The sequence below is a fragment of the Pelodiscus sinensis genome, chromosome 33 (genome assembly GCF_049634645.1).
Source record: "Pelodiscus sinensis isolate JC-2024 chromosome 33, ASM4963464v1, whole genome shotgun sequence".
NCBI lineage: Eukaryota > Metazoa > Chordata > Testudines > Trionychidae > Pelodiscus > Pelodiscus sinensis.
The window spans coordinates 6,447,108-6,474,829 of record NC_134743.1 but is presented as its reverse complement, the minus strand read 5'-3'; positions in this window follow the sequence as shown (position 1 = coordinate 6,474,829).

Below are 27,722 nucleotides of genomic sequence, written 5' to 3'. Positions count from 1 at the left end.
AGCCTCTAATGCTTCAATAGAAAGCCTGGGGGAAAAGAGGCACAGAACTGTAGTAACCAATAGAAAGGCACAGCCTAAGCAGTCAGGAAACCCCAGTTACTTGTCAGGTCTGTTGTTCATTGACAGTTCATCCATTGACAGTATCCTGGGGACCACTGTTTTTGGAAGGACTTAATTCCCAGGAGGTATTTCAGTCTCATACATCTCATATTACTAGTGTTGCTATGGACAACATTTTGCAGTCACTTTCTCCTATCTGCAAGGTGTATGGGCACTAGCACAGTACAGTAATATGGAAAAAATTCACAATCAGACCCCAAAAGCTGGGACACAGAGAGATTAGTGATCACTAATGGATATTTTGGGGCCCTATGTCCAGCGAGATGTGACAGGGTGCTGAGAGCTTGTACTTGGGGTCAGCACTCTGGTAACTACTAGTACTAATTAGCTTCCCCAGAGAAAGCCTAATTGGATAGAAATGTACCTGATTGCCTGGCTAGAGTGGGGCTATAGAATCAACAAACCTATTCTCCCATGAATAAGGAATCTGCCTAAAGGGACATCCACAGCAGTGTTTGAGGGAAACAGAGAGCAAAAGAGACAAAATGCTAGAGGCATCTAGATAGACTTATGTGTAGTGCTGGGGAGGAGCCGGTGGTCGTGGTACATGTAGGTCTCAATGACATAGGGAAGGGTAGGAGAGATGTCCTGGAGGCCAAATTTAGGTTGCTAGGAAAGAGCCTGAAATCCAGGACCTCTATGGTGGCATTCTTGGAAATGCTTCCAGTTCCATGCGCAGGACCAGGTAGGCAGGCAAAGCTTCAGAGTCTCAATGCGTGGATGAGACGATGGTGTAGGGAAGAGGGGTTTGGATTTATCAAGAACTGGGGACACTTTTGGGAGAGGGGGAGCCTATACAGGAAGGATGGGCTCCACCTAAACCAGGGTGGAACCAGACTACTGGCACTAAACATTTAAAAGGCTGTAGAGCAGTTTTTAAACTAAGAGATGGGGGAAAGCCGATTGGTGGGGAGATGCACGTAAATCGCAGGGAGACTTCTCTTAGAGGAGAATCTGTTGATAGAGATTCTCTAAGCTGTAGTCAGAAAGAGAGGACAAAGAGACTGAGGCCTGAGGAGGCCTAGATAGTAGTGTTTGTGTTGCCAGAGCTTGGTGGTTTCAGGGAACTGACCTATAGCAAGCACAAACAAGACTTTCTCATATTAAAAGCAGGTGATGGTAAGGTGCCTCATAACCCTGAGAACTCCTGGGGAGTGTCACACAAATGGACTGGGATTCTCTTTGTTTTGCTCCCTTTCTTCTAATTACCTGCAAGGGTTGCCCTCACATAGTTGTTGTCCTTTTCTAAATAACCTCCTTCGGCGTCTCATCCTGGGCAAAGGCATCTTTTGTCCTAGGGTTTGGCTGATCTGCTGCAGAAGAACAGTGAACAACTCCGGGAACAGCTCCTGCACAGTTTTGCTCAACTGCAATGCTGACACCACTTCAAAGATGGCACATGTTGCCTGAAAGGAGAGCATGGTAAAAGAAGAGGTCTCTTCCTAACACTATCACACGCTCTCCCCTTCTGATACCTGCTGGACTAAATTCTCACTCCTGTCACTAACTTGATGAATGACCGAGAGCAATTCACTCCATGTGTGCCTTAGCGTCCCATAGCTGTAAAAATGTGTAGGACCTATCAAGGCATGTTATGAGTTGCACAAAACATTTGCAAAGCACTGTAAGAAATCTGATTCAAAGACTTTCTAATTGCCAGATATTATTAAGTGAATCAGCCACATACTCTAAATCTGCCACAGAAAGCACAGCTGGAATCCAGGAAACAGTACTTCAGAAAAGAAGTGCCCAGATGACAATATTATACCACTCATCTAGCTTTCCATCAGCATGTTTGTCACAAAGCAGAGAAATACATGTCTGTCGTCTAACTTACTGTGAGAGGTGCAGCAGCTGCTAAATGCAGGTCAGTTTCTGTCTCTGAGGTCATGCTTCCTTCTTGGCTTGTTGGAGTCTTTATTCTTTCTATTAGGACCTTCAGGACTTGAGGGGCGAGCAAGGGATCTGTCCCCAGAGATCTCCACAGCTCAGTGGTGTTACTGCAATTTAACATAGGTTATATGTGACCCCTGGAGACTTTTGTGGCTCTGACTATATGCATCATATTCAAGTAAAGAACACATTTTCTCCTTGACTATGATCAGGGCTCACCAGCCGCGCTGTCCGGCGATCTGCGCATGCACAGATCGCCCGAACCCGGCTCTTCCAGGTTACAATCTACACGCCATGGATGCGTAGATTGTATTATTTGTCAAGCCCTGCCTATGATGAGCAAGTTCAGAGTGCTGTCCTCCTTATATGGTCCTCATGTTTTACATATTGAGTTTCTAGTTACAGAACTAAGTTAAGTTACATTTCAGGTTACATTTCTACAGTGCATGACTATTTTGGGATCCTGGAGGTATCCCGAAATACCTACCCCACATTTACAGAAGCAGCCCGTTATTTTGAAATATTTTTCAAAATAATGGGCACACTATTTTGCCATCCCAATAAACTTTGTTGCATGAGGGATAAGGGATGGCTTGAAATAGCACATTATTTCGACATTTGGTGCTGTGTAGAAGCGCCACATTTCAAAATAGGCTATGCAAAATATGATACGCAATTTGCGGAGTGCAAATTGTGCATCTTATTTCAAGTTTAGGGTGCTGTATAGACACAACCCTAGCCTTACTGCACCATAACCATTAATGCTAGACTTCAGAAGGAAAGGACACAGAGCTCTAATCACAGTTCCTGTTTTCCTACTTCTCAGTAGATATGGAATCATGAGCATATGATGCCCAAAGATCTAGGGCCTGGGAGACAAGTTGAAGAAAGAAAAATGATCTTCCTACTAACTGGATGTACAACTATGAGAACAAATATTTGTGGCTAGCCCATGACCTCTTCACAAATGGCATTCCCTGGCCTCTATTTGCCAGAATGGGCATGTTCTGTTCACTCCCTATGGGGCACCTGGCATTGGCCACTGTCTGAAGACAGGATCCTGGGCTAGATGGACATTTGGTCTGACCCACTACAGCCGTTCTTATGTTCTTAGATTCTGATAATTCAGCTAGGGATGTTGGAATGAAATGATAGATATGCTTACCGCCCTGTCTTTAAGTACCAAGAATGACAACTCCATTCCAGCAGCCATACCCTTCCTGATACCAAAAGCCTGGTGCCCTATCCTTGCTAATCAGCCAGGAATTTGGATTTGAAGCTTTCATGCTACCAGAAAACGAACAGTCACTGGCAATTTCCAGGGTGATGTTAGTTCAGGGGTCTGGAGAGGCAAAAGTCCACTCCAGTGATGCCAGTAAAGGGAAGTCTTTAGGATGCCAAAGCAACTATTAATTAATGGAAACAGAATGAAACTTAATTTCTCCCTGCACCCACCTTGACATGGTCTTGGACCTTTCTGCAGAAAGACCCAAGCTATTAACCTTTAGGAATTATCTCAACCTGTCTGTGGCTTAAATGAAGCCTTACATCTTCCAGTGAAGCTGTGGGATCCATGGTTACCAAAATGAACACTGTAAGGAGCAGTATATACCTGTCCATCGGCAGACGTTTGGTGAGGAGGCTGAAGATCACTGCCTCTAGGTGATGGTGGGCTAGAATGGACACTGCCTCCACCAGGAACTGCCTCAAGCTACCCTGCTTGATGGTAGGCATATGAATGTATATTCTCCTCAGGATAGCTGGCACCTGGACAGAATAAAACCAGAAAAAATGTCCCTTTTCCATTCTCTGCATTCATTCTGCAGAGCCAAAACCTTTATTTAGTCGTTTAGCAATTTGCTGTTCTTGTAGAAATTCCTCCCTTCAAAAAACAAGTATTTAGACATGGCTGCATAGATTTAATCCACAAAAATTATGCATATCTCTGCCCATACCTGGCTGCAACACTGGGTTAAGACATGCTGAGGCCCTAAGCTATGTCAAGTTAAAGAGGCCTCATTGCATTTCCAAAAAAACATGTATTATTCTAACAGAAAGGACAATGAAAAGAGAAATAATAAAGTTATCTATCTATCTATCTATCTATCTATCTATCTATCTATCTATCTATACATAGGCAAAGAGGCAAGTAAAAACTAGTAATTTGGGGGTATTTTTAGAGACCCCTCATTATCTGAGGCCCGAAGATGTAGTTCACTTAGCTTGTCTCTTGGGGCCGGATATTCTCTTTTTGCATTTTACTCGGAGTCTAATTTTTCCAAGCCTTTCATGGCTGGAAACTGTGACAACAAGATAGACAACTAATCAAGCATCTTCCTTTTCCCTTGGGGTACGGCTACACTAGCTCGTTAGTTCGAGCTAGGTAGGGTAATGAGGGCAAGCAGAGTTGCAAATGAAGCCCAGGATTTAAATATCCCAGGCTTCATTTGCATGTTCCCGGGTGCTGCCATTTTAAAATCCTCCTTAATCTGAACTCCGTGCCCGCGGCTACACGCGGCACCGAGTAGGTAGTTCTAATTAAAGATCCTAATTCCATGAGGAGTAACGGTAGTTCGAATTAGGATCTTTAATTTGAACTACCTAGTCCATGCCGCATGTAGCCACGGGCACGGGGTTTGGAGTAAGGGGGATTTAAAAATGGTGGCGCCAGGGAACATGCAAATGAAGCCCGGGATATTTAAATCTCGGGCTTCATTTGCAACTCCGCTTGCCCTCATTACCCTACCGAGCTCGAACTAACGAGCTAGTGCAGATGTACCGTTAGATTATCTCTGTCTTCTGCTGTTGATTCCCCCATTGCCTGACTCAGGATAGGAACACAGATGGAATTAACTTCCAATCCCAGGGGGAGAAACAGCAAGACTTGTGTTCACTGCAAATGATGGCAAAGACCTGAAAGCCTGCAGGTTAGCCAGAAAAACCTCTCCAGCTTCTATTTTACCTCATCCAGCATGGCACCTCCACACTCCTTCAGGATGATCTTCATCCACAGACCGGCTGCTGTGGCACAGGAGGGGCTAGCAGACCGCATACCATCCAGTATGGCCTCAATAAAATCTGTGGCTTGTTCAGAGGGAAAGTACTTACTAACCACCTGTGGACAGATCAAAAACAGGAAAGATTGCAATGATAGTCGGCTCCAGTACTTTTAAGAAAGGAGGCCTAAGAGCTGTATTGGAAAATAATGTATTCATCAGCAAATTGCTAATTGGGCTCCTATCTGGCAAGGCAGTTGCAATTAAAATTTTCTCTGTAATCTTTCTAGCTACCACATCTCTATTCTACACTAATAATATCAGGTTAGATCTTAGGTTGTACAGTTAGCACAACATTGTATGGGACAAACAGGATGTAAATTTCCAGTTTATATTCTATTATGTACATGACATCTTTTCACAAAATATAAAAATATGCAAAGAGATGCATGCACACAAATATAGGTTCAGGTAAACACACAAGGTGCCAAGACTGGTTTCTCAGCTTGATGTCCCGCTCACATATTTTCCCCCTGGATGGATGGATGGATGGATGGATGTGCGCGCGCACATGCATGGGCATGTTCATGCAACTGTCTGGAATCTGTTTGTTTTTTACATGGCATTCATAGCATATACCTATGAAAAGCATGTTACTGATTACCCATGAATGCCTCACTCCCATAGCTCGCTCCAAGTGTGGAAAGACATCACAAAAGCATAAAACAATCATAGAATCATAGAATACTAGGACTGGAAGGGACCTTGAGAGTTCATCGAGTCCAATCCCCTGCCCTCATGGCAGGATCAAATACTGTCTAGACCATCCCTGATAGACATTTATCTAACCTACTCTTAAATATCTCCAGAAATGGAGATTCCACAACCTCCCTGGGCAATTTATTCCAGTGTTTGACTACCCTGACAATTAGGAACTTTTTCCTAATGTCCAACCTAAATCTCCCTTGCTGCAGTTTAAGCCCATTGCTTCTTGTTCTATCCCCATAGGCCAAGATGAACAAGTTTTCTCCCTCCTCCTTATGGCACCCTTTTAGATATCTGAAAACTGCTCTCATGTTCCCCCTCGATCTTCTCTTTTCTAAACTAAACAAACCTAATTCCTTCAGCCTTCCCTCATAGGTCATGTTCTCTAGACCTTTCATCATTCTCGTTGCTCTTCTCTGGACCCTCTCCAATTTCTCCACATCTTTCTTGAAATGCGGTGCTCAGAACTGAACACAATACTCCAATTGAGGCCTAACCAGCGCAGAGTAGAGCGGAAGAATGACTTCTCGTGTCTTGCTCACAACACCCGTTAATGCATCTCAGAATTATGTTTGCTTTCTTTGCAACGGCATCACACTGCTGACTCATATTCAACTTGTGGTCCACTATAACCCCTAAATCCCTTTCTGCCGTACTCCTTCCCAGACAGTCGCTTCCCATTCTGTATGTATGAAACTGATTGTTCCTTCCTAAGTGGAGAACTTGGCATTTGTCTTAAACTTCATCCTATTTACCTCAGACCATTTCTCCAATTTGTCCAAGTCATTTTGAATTAGTGACCCTATCCTGCAGATTAGTCGCAACCCCTCCCAGCTTGGTATCATCTGCAAACTTAATAAGCGTACTTTCTATATCAATATCTAAATCGTTGATGAAGATATTGAACAAAGCCGGTTCCAAAACAGACCCCTGTGGAACCCCACTTGTTATGCCTTTCCAGCAGGATTGTGAACCATTAATAACTACTCTCTGAGTATGGTTATCCAGCCAGTTATGCACCCACCTTATAGTAGCCCCATCTAAGTTGTATTTACCTGGTTTATTGATAAGAATATCATGCGAGACTGTATCAAATGCCTTACTAAAGTCTAGGTATACCACATCCACCCCTTCTCCCTTATCCACAAGACTCGTTAGCCTATCAAAGAAAACTATCAGATTGGTTTGACATGATTTGTTCTTTACAAATCCAGGCTGGCTGTTCCCTATCACCTTGCCACTTTCCAAGTGTTTACAGACGATTTCCTTAATTACTTGCTCCATTATCTTCCCAGGCACAGAAGTTAAACTAACTGGTCTGTAGTTTCCTGGGTTGTTCTTATTTCCCTTTTTATAGATGGGCACTAGATTTGCCCTTTTCCAGTCCTCTGGACAAGGGAAAATGAATGGTGCACAGCCACTAGGACAGTCACCTAGTGTTTGTTACCTTAGCCATTTTGGAAGATGCTTGAAACAGAGCCTCAGGGTCTGGAGTTGTTAGTGCCTCACGGAGACAACTCAGCTCCTCCTCTGCTGACCCCAGGTTAGTGCACTGACCTAGGATAGAGAAAAGGAGAAAAAGTATGGCAACATTTAATAAAACTGAACCTCTGATCCAGAGATAATCATACAGGAGGATCTATGGGGTATGTTATTACCAGCTGTGTGTGAAATTTTGGCCCCACTAAAGCCAATGACGAAATTCTTCTTGACTTTAACGGAGTCAGAATTTTACCGTCAGGCTATGTCTAGACTACATCCCTTTTTCGGAAAAGGGATGTAAATTAGACGTATCGCAATTGCTAATGAAGCGGGGATTTAAATCTCCCCTGCTTCATTAGCATAAAAATGGCTGCAGCTTTTTTCGGCACGGAGCTTTGCCGGAGAAAAGCGCCAGTCTAGATGCTGATCTTGCGGAAAATTAAGCCTTTTCCGAAAGATCCCTTATCCCTCCGAAAAAGGGATGTAGTCTAGACGTAGCCCCTATGTCTGAAAGTTAACGGTAATGGCATGTGATTCATTGTGATTCATACAGGATTAAACAGGCACTGTATTCTGTGTGGAGCATCTTTCTCTGTATATCTGGTTTCAGTAGCCACTCTGCTCTCAGTATTTAAATCTAATCTCATAGTCAAGCACAACTCATGTAGATTGATCTGAGGTTCTGATTTGGAGGAGAATCCCTCCACTGAACTCTCATTGTAAAAGAGATGGGGCTGACCAAAAGCTTAGGTAGGAAACCCAGGCTCTTCGCTCACTTCTAAATCATGAACTGTCTCTTTAAGGGAAAGCTGTCCTGCTCTGTCATCTCCCTCTCCCCACCCCACTCTGCAGAGCGGGGGCATATGGGCATATGGCGGGGGAGAGAGTGTGTGTGAGACAATGTGTGTGTGTGTGTGTGTGTGTGAGAGAGAGAGAGAGAGAGAGAGAGAGAGAGGGACATGCTGGCTGCCAGAGAAATCTTAGAAACAGTGCCTCTTTAGATAGGCACTCCGTTACTCACCATACTTCAGACTGGAGCAGCACTATTGTATGTGTCCCTCTCCCCAAACTCTGCTCTGCAGAGATGATGACAGGGGCAAAAGGGTCACCCTGATTTCTGCATGTCTCCCTGCTCACCTCCCCTCCACACACCACTAGCAGCAGATAGGATGGAGCAAGGTCGGAGAGGGGCAGCTGAACACATGCTGCTGGCATGCTTGCTAATCAGCTGAGCGCTCCAGACAGAAATTCTGGGGAGAAGGGCAGATCTGGCCTGTGTGCTATATTTTGTCCACCCTCTAATATTTGCAGATTATTTATTATTTGTGCAGTTCTCTTCCAGCAATGTACTTACAAGGCCCCAATCGTTCTGTTATATAAGTGTCGCTAACAAGACAGAAAGAATTACAGATGGAAAAAATGGTCATTACAACAATGAAAGAAAGTGAAGAGTTACTTACACCTGCTCATGGTCTCCTCACCTTGTATATTGAGAAGACAGTTGATACAGTCAACCACCCACTGACGCGATGTCGTAAGTGAAGCACAGGTATATGGTGCTAACAGCCCAATCAGCGATCCAAACTGATCAAAAGTTTCCTGAGGCTAATTTTAAAAGAATGAAGAATGAAAGTTCTCCGGCTATACTGGACATTATTTGCCTTCCTTATTGTGAACTCCATTACTGTACCTGGGTACGGCACATTGGAAAACATAATCCTTGTTGTACATGCAAATTGATGGGGTCTAAATTAGCTGTAGCACTCAAGAAAAATCTCAGAGTCATTGTGGATAGTCCTCTAAAAACATCTGTTCAACATGCAGCTGCAGTTAAAAATGCTAATGGTATGTTAGGAACCACTAGGAAAAGGGATGAATAATAATATGATAAATATCATCATGCCACTGTTTCAAATCCATGGTACACCCACACCTTGAATATTGCAAGCAATTGTAGTCCTCCAACTTAAATAAAGTTAGGTTATAATTGGAAAAAGTTCAGAGAAAAGCAACAAAAATGATATGGGATATGGGACAAGTCATACAAGGAGAAGTTAAAAGGACTGGGACCATTCATCTTAGAAAAGAGATGCTTACAGGGGGGTTTGATAGAGCCATATAAGATGATCAGAGATGCATGATATGGGTGTCCCTATATCTCTGACTGCCTGGGGCTGGGACTGGACAACAGGGGAGAGATCACTCAACAATTGCCTTGTTCTGTTTGTTCCCTCTGATGCATATAACACCCACCACTGTCAGAAGACAGGCTACATGAACCATTTGTCTGGGGGATCCAGAATGGCCATTCATGTTTTATGTTCTTATCCGATTAAATAGAAATAGAAATTCAACTTTAACAGCGATAGAAATGTAGCTGTGTTAGTCTGGAGTAGCTGAAGCAAATGCAGGACAATGTAGCACTTTAAAGACTAACAAGATTTATTTATTTATTTATTTATTTTTTAAGATGGTTTAGTAGATGATGAGCTTTCGTGGGCCAGACCCACGTCCTCAGATCAGGAAGTGGGTCTGGCCCACGAAAGCTCATCATCTAATAAACCATCTTGTTAGTCTTTAAAGTGCTACATTGTCCTGCATTTTGCTTCAACTTTAACAGCCTGAGAGTATAGGAATGCATCTATGACACTGACACAGCCAACCTATGTGTGACCACAATAACTTAACAAGCGGCACTGCAATTGTATCAAGACAAGTCACTTCTATGTTATTTCAAAGGGTGTGTCTAGACTACTGAGTTTTGTCGACAAAAGTGGACTTTTGTCAACAAAACTATACCTGCGTCTACACTACCGCTGAGTTCTGTCAACATAACGTCGACAGAAGTCAGCAGTTTTGTCGATGCTGGTAAACCTCATTTTACGAGGCATAACACCTTCTGTCGACAGAGTTCTGTCGACAGAAGGTGTTATTGCATGTAGGGTTGTGTCTAGACTACAGGGTTTTGTCGACAAAGCAGCTTGTTTAGTCGACAGAACTGAATGTGTCTAGACGCTCTTTGTCGACAGAAGTTTTGTCGACAGATACTGTCGACAAAACTTCTGTCGACAAAACCCTGTAGTCTAGACGTACCCAAAGAAAAGTCCTAGACTAGCGATCACCAACATTATGCATTTTGGTAATAGATATGAAAGGTAGATGTTATGTATTATTGTCTGTATTTATATCTTGCTAGAAGTTTAACATAACCAAATTAGCTTGTAGATTCCAATTCCTTTTCATGTCTTAATTGCCTTAATTATATGCAACTGTCTTCAGTTAACCTTAAGATCAAAGATAGAAGATAGTACAAGAAACTAGTTTGTACATTGCCTTCAGCTTAACTATCTGTGTTGTAATGGAAGACTACGATCGGCTAATTACTTTATGTGAATGACTATCACCCATTTACCAGTGTATGCGTAGGAAATAGAAAATTAACTTCAAAACAAAGTACGACAGGAGATCTGCATGACCTATTCTTTCTCAGGGAGAGATCCTGCTTCGACAATTTCTGTGAGGAGGCTTGCCAACCGGCTAGAATAGCTATAAAAGACAAGTTATGGGACTGATCTTCTCTCTCCAGTCTGCTTAAACTTTGAACAGGGGACGTGTAAGCCATAGGACATAGATCTTCCAAATAATTATTTGGAATAGTCTGGGAAATGCATGGAAAAACTAACAGCCTTTGCATCTAAACTGGCTTTGGATGTTGACCGGTTAGCATGATTCCAGAGAGACTTTTACAAGCCAGCCGTTTATTCCACCATGGTTGTGATCCTGAACTATGAAAAGTGAAAGTCATTTTAACAACTATCTATCACTTAACCATTTGTAACTCTCTTCTTTTTCCTTTTAACAACAAATCTGATATTCCGTTATTAAGGATTGGCTGATATTTAGGGAAGACCTGTGATTCATATTAACCTAAGGATAAGTGTCTAGTCCTTTGTGATTGGTGATTATATTAGACTTAGTTGTCTAGATGGGAACCAAGGTCTGGAATGCCTAAAGGGTACTATTGTTTGGTATTTTGTTAACCAGAGTAGAAGCTCTTTTCTTACTGGTTTGGTGAATCTAATTATAAAATCACTAGTCTGGGGAACTGCCTGCCCTGTTTCTTACAGTCTGGCCTGAGTGCTGTCACAGCACTATTATGGAAACCTTTCTCTTATGGAAGCAGAGGGATCTTACTCACTTTGAGGCCCCAGCTGCAGGCCTAGTAGAATTTCTCATGCATTCACGTTGAATGTCAGATTTGATAGAAGTTGGGAAGTCAGCTCAAGGAAGAGTAGAACTATACTCACTGTGCTAACAACTACCTCCTGATAGGCAGTTAGCAGCCAGACACTGGCCTGCAAGGTCCTTTCTCTCTCCCACTCCTGCCCTGAACTGAGCCAGGTCTCTAGTAGCTGTTGGCAAAGCAGGAGAATGGACAAAGTTAGTACCAGAAAATCCCTCCCAAACGTTTCTTTTAAATAGGTTTGATTGTCACTAAAATCCCTCTCCAAAGCATTTAACTTCCATATAGCAAAAGATTTATATGTCTCCAAAAAGAGACCCTTGTCTATACAAGTCCCAGGGACCAGATTCACCTCTGGTGTACGTAACTCCATCAAAGCCAAAGGAGTTACATGAGAGATGAGTCTGGCTCTGTGTATGTGAGGGCTTCTGTAGACTGTCTGATGGCAGCTGTCTAGCACATTGCATGCAGTTTGGGGTCCGGTGCTGTGTTCTCTTTCCTGGACAGCTTCTCCCATGCTGAGTGGCAAATGACAGAGAGGAGCATTTCTTTTTATTTAGAGCAGAGAAGTCTCCCCAGCCCAGCTCCTTTTATAACTTTATTTTCATACCAACGTTGCACCTAACTCCCCTCCCCTCAGCTCTTCAAACTATTCTGTTTATGTCTGAAGAGCAGGAAGTCTTTGGTGAATGAGTTTCCATACACAGAGCTTAACTCAATACTAATTCATTCCTTTTACGAGAGGTGATCAGTTCTCACTGGTCCTCTTGAATTTGGTTACTGCGCTGATGATTTTCTTTCCTGTCCATGTAGTGTTAACTATACTGGAAAAACTAGATCTCAGTCCACCACTGGCATAAAATGTCCCCTGCTATGAGATAGATACATAGAATTTACTAGCTAGTGGGAAAACACTGGCTGTAGAATCGGTGTCTATTTCTTACAAAGCCTTTCTGAATATTGACCTAGGAGAGCTTTTCCATTGCATTAGGAGTGCACAAATCATAAAATCATGGATTAAGGATGGAAGGGACCTCAGGAGGTCATATAGTCCAACCCCCTGCTCAAAGCAGGGCCAGCCCCAACTAAATTATTCCAGCCATGGCTTTGCCAAGCCTGGCATTAAAAACCTCGAATGATGGAGATTCTTAAGGGAAGAGAATAACAGAAACACCTAACTGGTGGGTCAGAACCCAGGCTTAGGAAAACCCCAGCACAAGGGGACACAAAGAAGATGGAGAGAGGCTGTTCTCAGTAGTGACAGATGACAGAACAAGAAGCAGTGGTCTCAAGTTGTGTGTGGGGGGGGTGGATCTTAGGAAAAACGATTTCACGAGGAGGGTGGTGAAGCACTGGAATGGGTTACTGAGGGAGGTGGTGAGATCTCCATCCCTAGAGGTTTTTCAGTCCCAGCTTGACAAAGCCCTGGCTGAGATGATTTAGTTGGAATTGGTTCTGCTTTTAGCAGGGGGTTGGACTCGATGACTTCCTGAATTCTCTTCAAGCCCTATCGTTCTATGATTCTATAAAAGAGTTCCCTGAACTCTTTTCAAAAAAATTTTCAAAAAAGAACATTTCTTCTTTTTATCTCTGAGGAGAGCCACTCAGACTCTGCCCAGTGGAAATAAATATGCAGAACCTAGAGGGAGCCATTCTGTTTGTTCTGATGCCCCAAGCAGCTTGATCATTCTGTGCATAGTGAATGTGAGTCTATCTATAGGCTAAATTCTGTTCTTCCTTACACCAAACTAAATATTGATCAGCTCTACTGATTTCAGTTTAAATAAGAGCAAATGTGGCCTGATGAGAAAGAGTTGCCTCCTACTTTCTTTGAGATGGGTAGGATGAAAAAGAGGCAGTTGGTGAGTACTGCCATAAGCTCCCACTTGGTAGCTAAAGGGCCAGGCAGAGCTAAGATCCTCAACAACTTACTGTAAAGTTAATGTATATCATGGATCCCATCATGGAACTCTGTGTCTGGAGTCCATGACTCTGCCCATAGCTGGAAATACCCATTGAAAAGATTTTGAACTAGTACACATAGAACAGAGAATGAAGTGTGCAGCAAACTTTTCCAGGTTCTAGACATCTTGATGTAGGCTGCATAACTTCAGTGTTTTGCTAATAGTTTATGTATGCTTCAGCAGCCACAGGATTGGGCACCATTGTGTTCTTTGGAGAGTCTATTTATAAAAAAGATGTGCTTCCTTATACAAGAGCATTTCACTGAAAGATTGTGTTGTCAGAATTTTCACTGACTTGCCCGAGGTCTAAGTAATGTAGGTCGCACTGTCAGATATAAATATCCAGAATCAGATTCTGGTCTCTGTTACACTTGTGTAAATCCAAAATAATGCCACTGAAGTCAGGGGCATTACCCTGGTTTTACACGAATATCACTGATCAGATTCTAGCTCTAATCCTTCAGTCCAGCTGCATCCTTGAGCATCCAAAGCTCCCACTGAAGTCAAGGGGAACAATCAGCATGCCAGAATGGCAGAACTGAGTCCTAAGTGTTAAGAACTCTCCTTACCAGATTTCTGGTGGACACATCGAACTCTCCGAATACATAGGCGACCATATCCCCTGCTGCACAATTGTCCACACTTCCTGAACTGAGCAGCTTCAGGACAAAATGGAGAGCTGCCATCCTCACCTGCAAGGGTAGAGATTATGCACGAGTTATTATTATCTCTTCTGCATGCAATATGAGACAGGATATGAGAGTCCTTTTGCTTTTTCTTTTATCTCTTTGGAATAGTGGCTGAAGTACAAATGATTAACACATCTGTTATGTAAATTCCTTGCAACACTGGCTACAGAAGTACCATGCAAATGCCAGTTTTCACTTTCAGGTGACACTGTAATTAGGAAAAAGGCAGCATTTTCTCCTATAAATGGAAACAAACTTGTTTGTCTTAGTGTCTGGCTGAACAAGAAGTAGGTCTGAATGGACTTGTAGACTCTAAAGTTTTACATTCTTTCATTACAGTTAACAAAAAATATCTACATTTGTAAGTTGCATTTTCACGCTAAAGAGATTGCTCTACATCACTTCTATGAGATGAATTGAAAAATATTATTTCTTTTGTCATTTTTACAATGCAAATGTTTGTTATAAAAATAATATAAAGTGCATAGTACACACTTGTCATTGTGTTGTAATTGAAATCAATATATTTGAAAATGTAAAAAACCACAAAAATATGTAATAAATTTCAATTTTTAATCGCATTAATTTTTAGTTAACTGTGATTAATTGAAACCCTATTAATAATCTCAGCCTAAAAATGTGTCTCGTTGCCAGACTCTCCACTGAGTGAAATACTTCCCAGATATTAACAGCAATACCACTATTCCACACACAATCTTACCTTAGCACTCTGATCACTGAGAGCAGATTTCACTGCCTTCACAATCAGAAACTTTCTAACTCTTGTCTCAGGCACTGAAAGATAAGGAGAAGTGTGCAATATAGTATATCTTTGTTCCAAACACTCATGCTCCACATTAGAATGTGTCCTGTGCCCTATTTAAGAGTACTACCAAGCTTCACTCATATACAGAATCAGCGGGGAAAATATAGGACCAGACTCTGATCTCAGTTACACCAGTCTAAGTCTGAAGTATTTCCACTTCTGTAAATAGCACCATCATACTATCCTGATGGAAATATTGTGAGAGAGTTAGACAAATGGAGGTCAGTGAAGTTAGTCTGTGTTTACCACCAGTATAGCAGAATTCGGAATCTATTCTAGAGTGTCTAATACTTATTCAGTCAGGAGTACTATTTTGTTTTTATCTCATTATTATTAACATGCATCCGCCACAAGATTACATTTGTATTTGTACCTTGAAAATATTTTAGGCTACATTCAGCACTTAATTAACCCTGTTGATTTCTGTGTGACCACATGGGAGTAACTTAGAGCAGCACTGGGTCCCTTTAGTGAATTTCCAACCCTCTGGTGAGCATGCATCTAAAAGGGTGTCGCAAGGAGAAGGGAGAAAAATTGTTCTCTTTGGCCTCTGATGATAGGACAAGAAACAATGGGCTTAAATTGCAGCAAGGGAGGTTTAGGTTGGACATTAGGAAAAACGTCCCAACTGTTAGGTTGGTTAAACACTGTGAAAAATTGCCCAGGGAAGTTGTGGAATCTCCACCACTGGAGATATTTAAGAGCAGATTGGATAGACACCTATCAGGGATGATCTAGACAGTGCTTGGTCCTGCCATGAGGGCAGGGGACTGGACTTGATGACCTCTCAAGGTCCCTTCCAGTTCTAATAATCTATGACTATATGACTCTATGTGTTGCAGCAGGGGCAGATGACCGTTTTGCGGGGCCCCAGGCAGCATAATTCCGCGGGGCCCCCCTTTGCCACGGCGCATGCACAGTGACGCCATGCTCATGCGCGGTGGCACCACGGCGCGTGCGCGGGGCTTTTTGAAGCGCGGGACCCGGGGCGGCCACCCCGCTCGCCCTGCCCTATATCCGCCCCTGTGTTACAGATCCTCTGTGCCCCATTTGCAGAGATGATGAGTATGTTATAGCCCTACCATGCCTGCAAAGCCTTGGTTCTTTAGATCAACCTATAGCAGCTCATGCTTTTAGCTCTGGATGTCCCCAACTCAACCCCCAGCACGATGGCGATGATCGCAGCAGTCACAGTTACTCCTGTGTTACTTACAGTCAGCACCAATAATAGCTGTGAGCAGATTCAGGGTTGCCACACGAACAGTCTCATTCTCAATCTTCAGCTGCGAGTGCAGAAATGCTATGAGGTCATCAGGAGAAGAACGGGCTGCAAAGGAAGAAATCACATCCTCACTAACAACTGAAAGCTCATTCTTACCACACCTACAAAAGAAGGAAGTTACAAGGAAACTACTGTGTAATTTGGAGTCTCTTCCCCTACCTAGCAGTAGGATACAATAGCACAGCTCCATTTGATTTTCCATGATGAGCTGCTGAGTTGGAGAACAGATCTGTGGGAAGAAGAGAAGTGATCAAAGGAAAACTAATCAGAACAAGCAACTGAAAAGAAGAGGCTCAATTAATTTCTAAGCACTCACTTCCTACCTTTCCAAATAGAGCTCTGAAGCCAAAAGAAATGGTACTGACTGCACAACAAGAATCAGAAACAATGACCGAGACACTGGATAACAGAAGTTCATGCTTTCAAAGTGTTTTTAGCAGCAGAGCTAATTGAATCAAGACTTGACCCTTGGTAACTGGTTCAAATGGTTAATTATTCCACCATAAAAATGTAGGCCTTATTTGCAGTCTGAATTTGTCCAGCTTCATTTTCTAGTTATTGGCTCACGTTATGCCTTTCTCTGCTAGATTATTACATATGTTTCCCCACATAGATATTATAGACTGCAATTAAGTCACCCTGTCACAGGATAGGTCCTCCCCATTTGGATGGGATCAGTTTTTACTATCTAACTCTAACTCCCTCTAATAACTGGCTTATGCTAAAATTGCTTTACAAACTGAGCTGGATTTTAGCTAATAAAATGAGACCACTATCTGCTTATTCTTAAGCCAGCAGAAACCAATAAGGCATGAGAAGGTCTCCGGGCTCTTCACTAGCATTCAAAAGATGTTTATTCTTAATATGCTTCAGATCTGCTGTGCTTAAGCTCAAGTGATACAAGAACAAGTTCCCCTCACCCGGTCGTGCAGAGCACTGCAGATGGCTTGAAATTTCCCTTCAGGTAGAAGGATCTTATATTCACCAGAGACTTCCAAGAGCTGCCTCAGACTCTACAACAGAGGGTGAAAGTTAGAAGGTGGGCATACAAAGGAGCAATATGCAATGACTGAAGCAGGTTCATGGAATTCATAGATTCCAAGGCCAAAAGGGATGATTGTCATCAACTAGTCAGGCCTTCTGTATGACACAGGCCTTAGAAATTGCCAAAATAATTCCTAAAGCAGAACTTTCAGAAAAAAATCCAATCTTGATTTTAAAATGATCCCCTTGACTCTTGGTAAATGGTTTGAATGGCTAATATCCCACCACTGAAAAGGTAGACCTTATTTCCCATCTGAATGTCTCCTGTTTCAGTTTGGAGCCACTGGATCATGTCATGCCTTTCTCTGCTAGGTCATTACATATATTTCCCCATGCAGATATTATAGACTGTAAGTAAGTCACCTGTCACAGGGTAGGTCCACCCTGTTTGGATGGTATCAGGTTGTGGAGGAGTTAAAGAACTAAGGCAGCCCAAGTGACCTAGTCTCCCCAACCACCATAGCAGGCCTGGTTCTTAGAGCAGCATTGCCTAATAGTCAGGGTCAGTGCAGCAGCCCTTTAATGAGGCTCTTCAGCTCAATGACCCAAGCCCTTCCAGGTACGACCGTGCAACCTAGTGCTCAACCACCCTTTGGGGCAAACCAGTGTTGCCTAGTGGCCAGCCCTTCTCCACCAGGCTCTACCTACTCCACAGGGTCCCAGCCCAGGGCCTTGTCTTGCAGCTCAATGGGGTTTCTTCCAAAACATGCAGAGTCAAAGACTAATACCTCAACTCAATAATGCTTAGTTCACATAGATTACTTCCCACCATTCTTCTGCAGCAGGTCATCTCAGTAACTCCGTGGTCTCTCCTCCATCTGTGGCATTGGATGGTTGTGGGGGGGGGGGTCAACTGGAACCACAGGCTGGCTGGTTTCTGCATCCTAGGGCACTGGCAGTCCCTCCACAAAAGCCTGCAAAGCACCTCTGCTCCCTTCAGCTGTCAGCCTAGACAGAACTGAGCTGCTCCCTTTTATATCCTGGTTCCAGTTGGAGCATTCCCAGCAAGTATGAAGGGGCATAGCCCACAGATCATGATTAGCCCCCGCTGAACCATGCATGGGGGGTATCCTCTGTCACAAACACTCCCCCTTAAGAGGGTGTCCATTGGTGGACCTTCCTCTTCATCGTCTCCTTCCACTTGGGAGAAGTCTGTGTTTGCATGAGCCTTCCCTGGCCCAGCGTAACATACAGAAGTCATAGGGTTGGAGCGGGAAGTACTACCTCATGATTCAGGCACTGGTGTCCTTCATGTTATTAATCCATCTGAGGGGTGCATGGTTGGTGACCAGTTGAAAGGGCTTCCCCAGTACAGGATATCCCAGGGTATGTCTACACTACAGCGCTAATTCGAACTAACTTAGTTCGAATTAGTTAATTCGAACTAAGCTAATTCGAACTAATGCATCCAGACTAAAAAAACTAGTTCGAATTAGCGTTTTGCTAATTCGAACTAGCATGTCCACATTAAGTGGACCCTGAACCGGGCTTAAGGATAGCCGGAAGCAGTGCCGGCAGGGCATCAGAGGAGGACTTAGAGCGTGGAGCTGCTGCCTCAGGCTAGCCGAGGGCTGTGCTTAAAGGGACCCGACCCCCACCCCGGACAGACAGTTCTCAGAGGTGCCCCTCTTGCAAAGCAGTCCTGGCTTGGAGTGCTCTGAGTGCCCACACTGGGCACATCACAGCACTCGGCCATCAGCCTGGCTGTACTTGCCGCAGGCTGCCATCTGGGGAGAAGGAGCAATTGGGGGGCTGCAGGAGAGCTTCCACCCCCAGAAGCACGCAGAGCCAGCCCAGTCCTCCCCATCGGGGGCTCGTACCCCATTCCTCCGTCACCTCCTTCCACTTACCCTTCCCTAGCCCCCCTTCCTGATGTACAAAATAAAGAAAACGTGTGGTCAAAAATAGAATCTCTCTTTATTGAACAAAACTCGGGGAGACTGGGAAAAGGAGGTGGGAGAGGGGAAGAGAGAGGGTGGGAGAGGGGAGGGCAACTACAATGATCAGAGGTTTGGAACAGGTCCCATATAAAGAGAGGCTAAAGAGACTGGGACTTCTCAGCTTAGAAAAGAGGAGACTGAGGGGGGATAGGATAGAAGTCCATAAAAGCATGAGTGGGGTGGAGAGGGTGCATTAAGAAAAGTTCTCCATTAGTCCCCATAATAGAAGGACTAGAGGACACCAAAGGAAAAGGATGGGTAGCAGGCTTCAAACTACTAACAGAAAGGTGCTCTTCACAAAGCAAAGATTCAACCTGTGGAACTCCTTGCTGCAGGAGGTTGTGACGGCTAGAACTAGAACAGAGTTTAAAGAGAAGTGAGATAAAGTGATGGAAGTTGGGTCCATGGAGTGGTATTAGCCAGGGGGTAGGAGTGGTGTCCTTGCCCAAAGTTTGTGGAAGACTGGAGAGGGATGGCACGAGACAAATGGCTTGATCACTGTCTTCGGTCCACCCCCTCCAGGGTCCCTAGGGTTGGCCACTGTCGGCAGACAGGCTACTGGGCTAGATGGACCTTTGGTATGACCCAATACGCCCATTGTAAGCTCAGGGCTCAGGGTTGGGGGTCTCAGTGGACCACCTTCATTTTCATGCACACCTGCTCCTAGGTGGCCAGGCTGGCAGCTCTCCTGCCCTAGCCGGCCACTTTCCTGTGCCTAGTGCGGAGGTCGTGGACGAGGTCCATGATGTCCGCAGTAAACCAGGCGGGTGCAGTCCTGGGCAGGCTCCCGAGAGCCGCCAGCCTGGTCCCGGGAAGAGGGGGATGGCTGGGTGGCAGCGGGTGGCTGGCTCGAGCCGTGCCAGGTGCAGGGTCTGCTATCTGGGTGCTGGCCAGCCTGTGCCCCTTTAAGAGGTCCGGGGCCGGAAGGGGGGCAGACGAGTTTCCCTGGTGTTGGCCAGAGTGGCCACCAGGGAAAGCTGGGGAGGGCTAGCCTCCCACTAGTTTGAATTAAGGGGCTACACACCCCTTAATTCGAACTAGTAAGTTCGAACTAGGCTTAGTCCTCGTTCAATGAGGTTTACCTAGTTCGAACTAAGCACACCGCTAGTTCGAATTAAGTTCGAACTAGCGGAGCGCTAGTGTAGCGCCTATCAAAGTTAATTCGAACTAACATCCGTTAGTTCGAATTAACTTTGTAGTGTAGACATACCCCCAGGGTGTAGATCACCCACTTGATGGCCAGGGCCTCCCTTGCTATAGTAGGGCGGCAGGTCTCTCAGGAGAACAGCTTGCAGCTGAGATAAAGGATCTGGTGCTCCTTCCCACCTATTTCTTGAGATAGTACCACTCCTGGTCCTACCTCCGAGACCTCCATTTGAAGGATAGAAGGCTTTGTGAAGTTGGATGGGATAGGACCAGCTCTTGGTTCAGCTGTTTTCACAGGGTCTGGAAGGCTTCCTCACAGTCTTCTGATTACTGGACTTTCTGTGATTGAGTGTTCTTCATCAGGTCCAATAATAGGGTGCCCAGTGTGATGAAGTTGAGTACTAAGCAGCCACTGTGTCTGAAGTATTGTGGCACCTATTTCTTTGTCATGGAGGTGGGGCAGTCACACAAGCCTTAGACCTTATTTATCAAGGAGCTATAGTTTTCCCCTTCCTACTGTGTTCACTAAGATGGCACTTGCCTGGATTCACAGTGAGTCGTGCATCTATTGGGGCTTACAATACCTTGCTAAGATGTCAGAGGTGTTTCCCCCAGCTGGTGCTGTGGATGACAATATTCTTAATGCACACGGCTGTATATCGCATATATGTTTGCAATATTTGGTTCATGAGCTGCTGAAAAGTGGCTGAGGCTCTGTGCAGCCCAAATGGCATCCTGCTGAATTGCTATAAGCCAAGCAGGGTGTGGAAGGCACTCTTCTCACAGGAAGCCGGTATCAGGGGTATCTACCAATATCTGTTGGTCAGTTCTAGTGTGGAAATGAACTTTGCATTTCCCACTATATTCCTCCTTGAGATTTCCCCATGTATGCATCCCAGTATCACTTCAGCTTTTTTGGCCACAGCATCGCATTTGTAGGTCATGTTCAGCTGAGTATTCACCAAGTTTCCCAAAATATTTTTCAGAGTTACTGTTTCTCAGGAAGCATCCCTCAACATGTATGTATCACCTACATTGTTTTGTTCCTAGATGCATCTATTTACATTCAGCCATATTTAAATGCACATTTATTGTTAGCACCCAGTTTACCAAATGATCTATATCACTCTGAATCAGTGAGTTGTCCTTTCCATTATTTACCACTCCCCAATGTTTATTTCATCTGCCAATTTTATCAATGATGATTTTATGTTCTCTTCCAGGCTATTGATAATGAGATGACAGTCTAACTCCTTCCTGTACCTACACACTTTTCTTCTTTGCTGCTTGAAGCTTCCAGGATAGCTCTGATGAAATCTACATATTTTACTACATTTAGGCTCTTGTGTAGTCCTCTGATACTTTTAGTCAAGTCCATGAGACATTGATTCCCTCAAAGTCATGGGCATTCCAATCCCAAAAGCAACCACATATTCTGGACCAGAAAGCCAACATAGATTGGGAGTAAACCATGGAGGAAATGGGGAGGGGGGAAGGGCAGCAGGGTTGTGGCCCTGGATTTGCTGCTTGGCTTGTACTGAGCCAGCTCACAGAGACTGAGCATGCTCAATCATACTACTGAAGCCAACTGCCCTCACTCCATCCTCTCACTATCAGCAGACAAGAGTTACCTTGGTCATGTGATACTGAGGGTAGATGAAATAAGAGAGACAAGGTGGGTGAAATAATATCTTTAATTATATTATCTCACCCACCTTGTCTCTCTAATGTCCTTGAACCAACACAGCTACAACAGCCCTGTACACAACGGTAGATGAAATAGACAGTGATTTTATATCTATCTAGTTATAGAATCTAAAGCAATGCACTTCAGGCCTTCTTAGTATTAATTTTCAGCTACTGGCAGTTTACTTAATACTGCCCAGAGACAACACACAGCAGCCCCTGCTCTGAGGAGTTTATTTATAATCTAAAAGAGAGACACAGAGTTGATAGGATGTACCAGTAAATCACAAGGAGGGAGTATCTTATGGGGCGGGGGGGGGGGGGGGGGGAGGGAAAAGGTGTTTTGTTTCTTACCTCCTTATCATCTCCAGAAACAGAAGATACTTTTCATGAGAGGCTTTTACCTACAAAACTTGTCACCTGGGTCACCATGTCTATAAAATCAAGACTTGTGTGTTTATCTATTATCTAACAAGTCACTATGTAGACCAGGAAACGCCACTGGTAGCAGCTAGTGCAGTTCACCTATGCGCACACATTGATAGTTATTTTAATAAGTATCTCACCTTGGTGACATGAAAAACATTAACATCCTCTTTATATTGCTCAAGGAGCCATGGGATCTGTTCGAACACCTTATCTTGATGCTCTTCTTTATGCAGGAGGAGGCTCATCATAGTACCAAGGGCTTTGATAATGGCCTGCTTGAGCTACATAGAGACACAGAATTTATGTTCCTACAAATTCATTCAATATCATGCAATGGGCCCATCTTTTCTACTGCTGACGAGTGCAATTTCCCTTTTCCACTGTTGAAACAGCCCTATCTCAATATTTCCTGGTAAAGAGTTAAGACTCATGCATGGCTTCGTCTACACTGGCATGATTTTCCGAAAATGCTTTTAATGGAAAAGTTTTCCGTTAAAAGCATTTTCGGAAAAGCACATCTAGATTGGCAGGATGCTTTTCCGCAAAAGCACTTTTTGCGGAAAAGCGTCCGTGGCCAATCTAGACACGCTTTTCCGCAAAAAAGCCCCAATTGCCATTTTCGCGATCGGGGCTTTTTTGCAGAAAACACTACTGTGCTGTCTACACTGGCCCTTTTGCGCAAAAGTCTTTCAGAAAAGGACTTTTGCCTGAACGGGAGCAGCATAGTATTTCCGGAAAAGCAGTGACGATCTTACATGAGATCATCAGTGCTTTTCCGGAAATTCAAGCAGCCAGTGTAGACAACTGGCAAGTTTTTCCAGTCTAGACACAGCTATGGTGTTGGTTTCAGAATTATATTCTACTGCACCTCACAACTTTCCCAAGTGGGATATTTCCCCAGATTAGTATGCACACTAAACCAACTCATTCCTGCTGTAACTCTACTGGAACTGAATAGACATCTGCCAGGAATGAATTTAGCCCATTCTCCTATATTCATCTGCATGTCAGGTGACAAAACTGGAATCTATGTACACTATGTACAGACAGAATTTCCATGAGATTGTGACATTATAATCTTTTTTAAATGTTTTACATCATACTCCGTTCTATCCCAAAGAACCTGCCATTGAACTCCATCATCACAAAGAGTGCCATACACAGAGAATTTAACAATACAATTTCTCATAAAGGTTTAGAAAGCCTACAATTCTCACCTCCAAATCTTCACATGTGGTCCATTTGCTTGTCACATGACGATAGAGGGGAAGAATTTCATCACAGAACTGAGATTTACCCATTTTGGGAAATGGCCACTTTTCCCAGTTACTAAAATATACATTTACTGCCCTTGACCATTTTTCCAGAACTGCATGGAAGGAAAAAAGACAGGCAATATGAAAAGGATGCACTAGTAATAAGGATACGTTGTTTTATCAGTGGACACACCCAGGCTTGTAGTTTATTACAATTCCATGCCCAATTCAGGAACAGCTGATGAAATCCAATAACAGTTTTGAATGATTTCTCTTCCCTCCTTTCCGTTTCTTGTTTCTCAAAAGGCTTTCTTCTCTTTTGTCTCTCTCCATCTCTTTTTAATTCCCATCATTTGAAAACATATTTTTTTCTCCCTTGTTACCTCTTAATTAGAGCTGATTGTAAAGGTAGTTGAAATTAAATTAAAAGTGTTTACTCTTGTTTTTTTCAAAATTTCAAATTACAAAGATCATTCACATGTTTCAAAAATCAACAAATTTCAGCCACCTTTTTAGCTGCACAAAAACACTGAACACATCCTGATTAAAACTGTCATTGACATTTTTTCAGTTTAATATTCCATCAACTTGGAAAAAAATATGAAAAATGTAATACAAAACCAAAATATTTTGACCAGCTGTTTTCTGAATGATTCATGTCCTCTGCAGTTATTGCTTATTTAGCCCTAAAACTGTATGATTTCCTGTTGGGTTACAGTTTGTCTGAAAGATGTTCAGTGCCCCTAACTCCTATTAGCTATACTGAGATTTGACAGCATTTTGCCCTAAAATTAGATGCACCCGCTGCCCTTGAAAGGAAAATTAAGGCTCAATCCTATGTTCTATGAAGCTAATGGCAAAATTCCCATTTATCTCAAAGGTGCAGGATTAATCCCTTAGGCCTGATCTACACTAAAGGGGAAAGTTGACTTAAGGTACGCAACTCCAGCTATGTTAATTATGTAGCTGGAGTTGACGTATCTTAAATCGTGTTTTCAGACTGTCCACACAGTGGAAGGTTGACAGGAGTGTTATTCCTCATGAGAAGCAGGACTACCGGTGCCAACGGGAGCACCCACTCAGTTCGAATTAGTGGGGCTTCACTAGACCTGCTAATTTGGACCCTGGTGATCAACTGCAGCAGCATTGATCTTCTGCATAGTGTAGACGTGGCCTTACTTGAGCATCAACTAAAAAGCAAAGGAAGAGAGAAGTGGAGAAGACCAGAGGACAGAGAAAGAGGGTGAAAGGAGATGATAATTAAGCAACTAAAGAGGAGGAATGGGTGGAGGGGTGGAAAACGGGAAATTTTTAAATGTAATTCAGTCTGTTGCCTGCACATTCTCCCCCAGGAGTTTCCCGGCACATGGGCAGCATCAGCTTTTGTTTATTTTTAAAATATCCACAAGTCATAAAGGGCCTGAACTTACAAATGCTCAGCACCTCCAGCAAAGTAAGGAGTACTCTCAACTCCACTGAGTGCCACAGGAGCATGAGGACTCAGCCCCTGGTACAATCCAGTTCAGAGCCTGTTTGTAAACGATCAGTCACTTAACTCTGTACCAAGGCCCCTAAATATCCATTTTGGACATCTACAATAAGTGCTGGCACTTACCACCACAAAATGCTTGCCTCAGCCTGCTCTCGTCGTCTAACATCCGCATGGAGCTCATGCCGTACAGGGTCATTCCCACAAAAGGAATGCACTTGAGTGCTGAAAAGAAGGACCAGAAGAAAAGGAAGACAGACAATTGACTGTTATCTGCCTTCTTACTGTCGCATTTAGAAACACCGCTGGGTCGGATGCTATGGGCTCCTAGGTCATTTTGTGCTGCGTACACAAATGATAAGGCAGAAGTAAAAAATCAGTGGGGGATTTACCCTGAGGAGGAGCATTCTCCACCAATGTGCAGCTGTGCCAGATGCCCAATCCTCTCCCAGAGTAGGAGAGAGAGCACTGGGGAGGGATGAGAAATGGAATGGAGAAGAGCTCCACTAGACCTGATTTTCCTCAATCCTGTCCTTTAAGAACTTCAAATGGGGCATAAGAGCTTGCACCTTGGTGTGGATAGCTCATGGTCTAGCAACTGGAACCAGCCACATCAGTTCATCTCATGCCCCCCAAATAGCACTCTGTGTAGCTGTACAGAGCGTGAACCTCTGTCCTTAAATGGAAGACAATAACTTTGAAACAAAAGATGGAAGTTGACCTACGATAGGCTGATGATAGGTTGCCCAGCGTAATCAAAGTGAACACGTCAGACAGCTTCAGTGGATTCAGATGACATTGAAGCTCATACATCACCTCACTGAAATAGCAGCGTGCCAGAGCCACTAATGTGTTGCTCGCTGCCACTTTTAGTTCATTTGTTGCGTCCTTAAAAAATACAAAAAGAGAGAGACTGAAGTGATTAAAGCCAACTACACCAGCCAATGCTGCTCAAATGAATCAAGTTCTTATTTCTGTTTTCCACCCAACTTTCTGAGAACAGAATCATGAGTCATAAATAATCATTGAATCGTTTGGCTAAACACTTGTCAGCCTTTCAGTTGTTTGCAAGCTGCTTAGACTATTCGCTATTAGCTATTTGTGGTGGATGATTGGCTATCATAGTGACATGATATTTTTCCCTCAGAGGAGGTGGGCAGCTTCAAGATATTCAGAGAATTTTCCTGAATAAACTATACCCTAAATCCAAATACTGCTTCTTTTGGAAACAGCTCCGATTCTGTTTAAAGGTTTCATCCTGCTGCTTAACACCATAGTATCAGAGCACCTTCCACACAAAATCAGTATCAATAATGAAATCCCTAGGAGACTTCACAAAATACTTGCTTGTTAAGAAGCGGTAGGCCTCTCTGCATCTGATATATGTCACAATATCCTGACCTTACAAAGCACTTAAGTACATGTGTAACTTGAACAAGATGAAACTAGTCACATGCTGCTTAGGACCTGGGATTTCTGGAGGACGGTGTGGGGATCTGTGGGCCCCTAGCAGTCATTAATCCTGGAGTTTCAGTATATAGTTTACAAACAATGTTTTAATTAGTTTAAGCTTTCATTCCTGTCATTAGCATATAGGGAAAACTAACTTACCTGAGTATCAGAGGGGTAGCCGTGTTAGTCTGAATCTGCAAAAGCAGTGAAGTGGGTCTTTGACCACAAAAGCTTATGCTCCAACACTTCCGTTAATCTAACTTACCTGAGTCTCTCTCATGTGCTTTGAGGCAAGTGTTATTATTTTGCTCAGTAGCCTTCTCTTTAGGACCTGGGCATCCTGCTGTAATACTTTCTCCAGGATACAGTAAATGTCTACTCTGTTTTTCTGGGGACAAAACATAAAAGAACAATTGGGGAAAATGTTTCCTTGATAACAATATAGTAATGCTATAAGCTAATATAGTAACGCAATATAGTAACACTTACGCTAATAAGCTTCTGCCCAAAAGAGTTTACAATCTAAACATGAAACAACTAGCCCAGGCTAAAAGAGCAGATCAATAGCCAGGAAAATAATTCAGGTCTTCTGATTCACTATCTGGAGTCCTCTCCACTAGACCACACTGATTCCACAGCCTGCATACTCACTCAAGTAACCCCTAGTCTTCATTTGTATAAAACTTGCTATGCCCTCCACAATCACCCCAGCTAGCAGTATTTCAGAAGATGCTGAGCAATTTACAAATTTTTAATCAGAATAAGGGCCCTGCACTGCCCCCTTATCTAATTTCATTTATTATTATTATTGTTGTTATTATTATTATTATTATTGTTATTGTTGTTATTGTTATTATTAGCATCATGCCTTTTTTTATCCACTCCAGACAGAATTTGTAAATACAATTATAAAATACCCAACTCCTGCAGTAAATCTTCTGCAGCTTTTAGGGAAAATTAGCTCAGGAGTTACCTCTACATTGACAGTAGCACACTTGAAGGTCTCTTTTATGGGGTCCA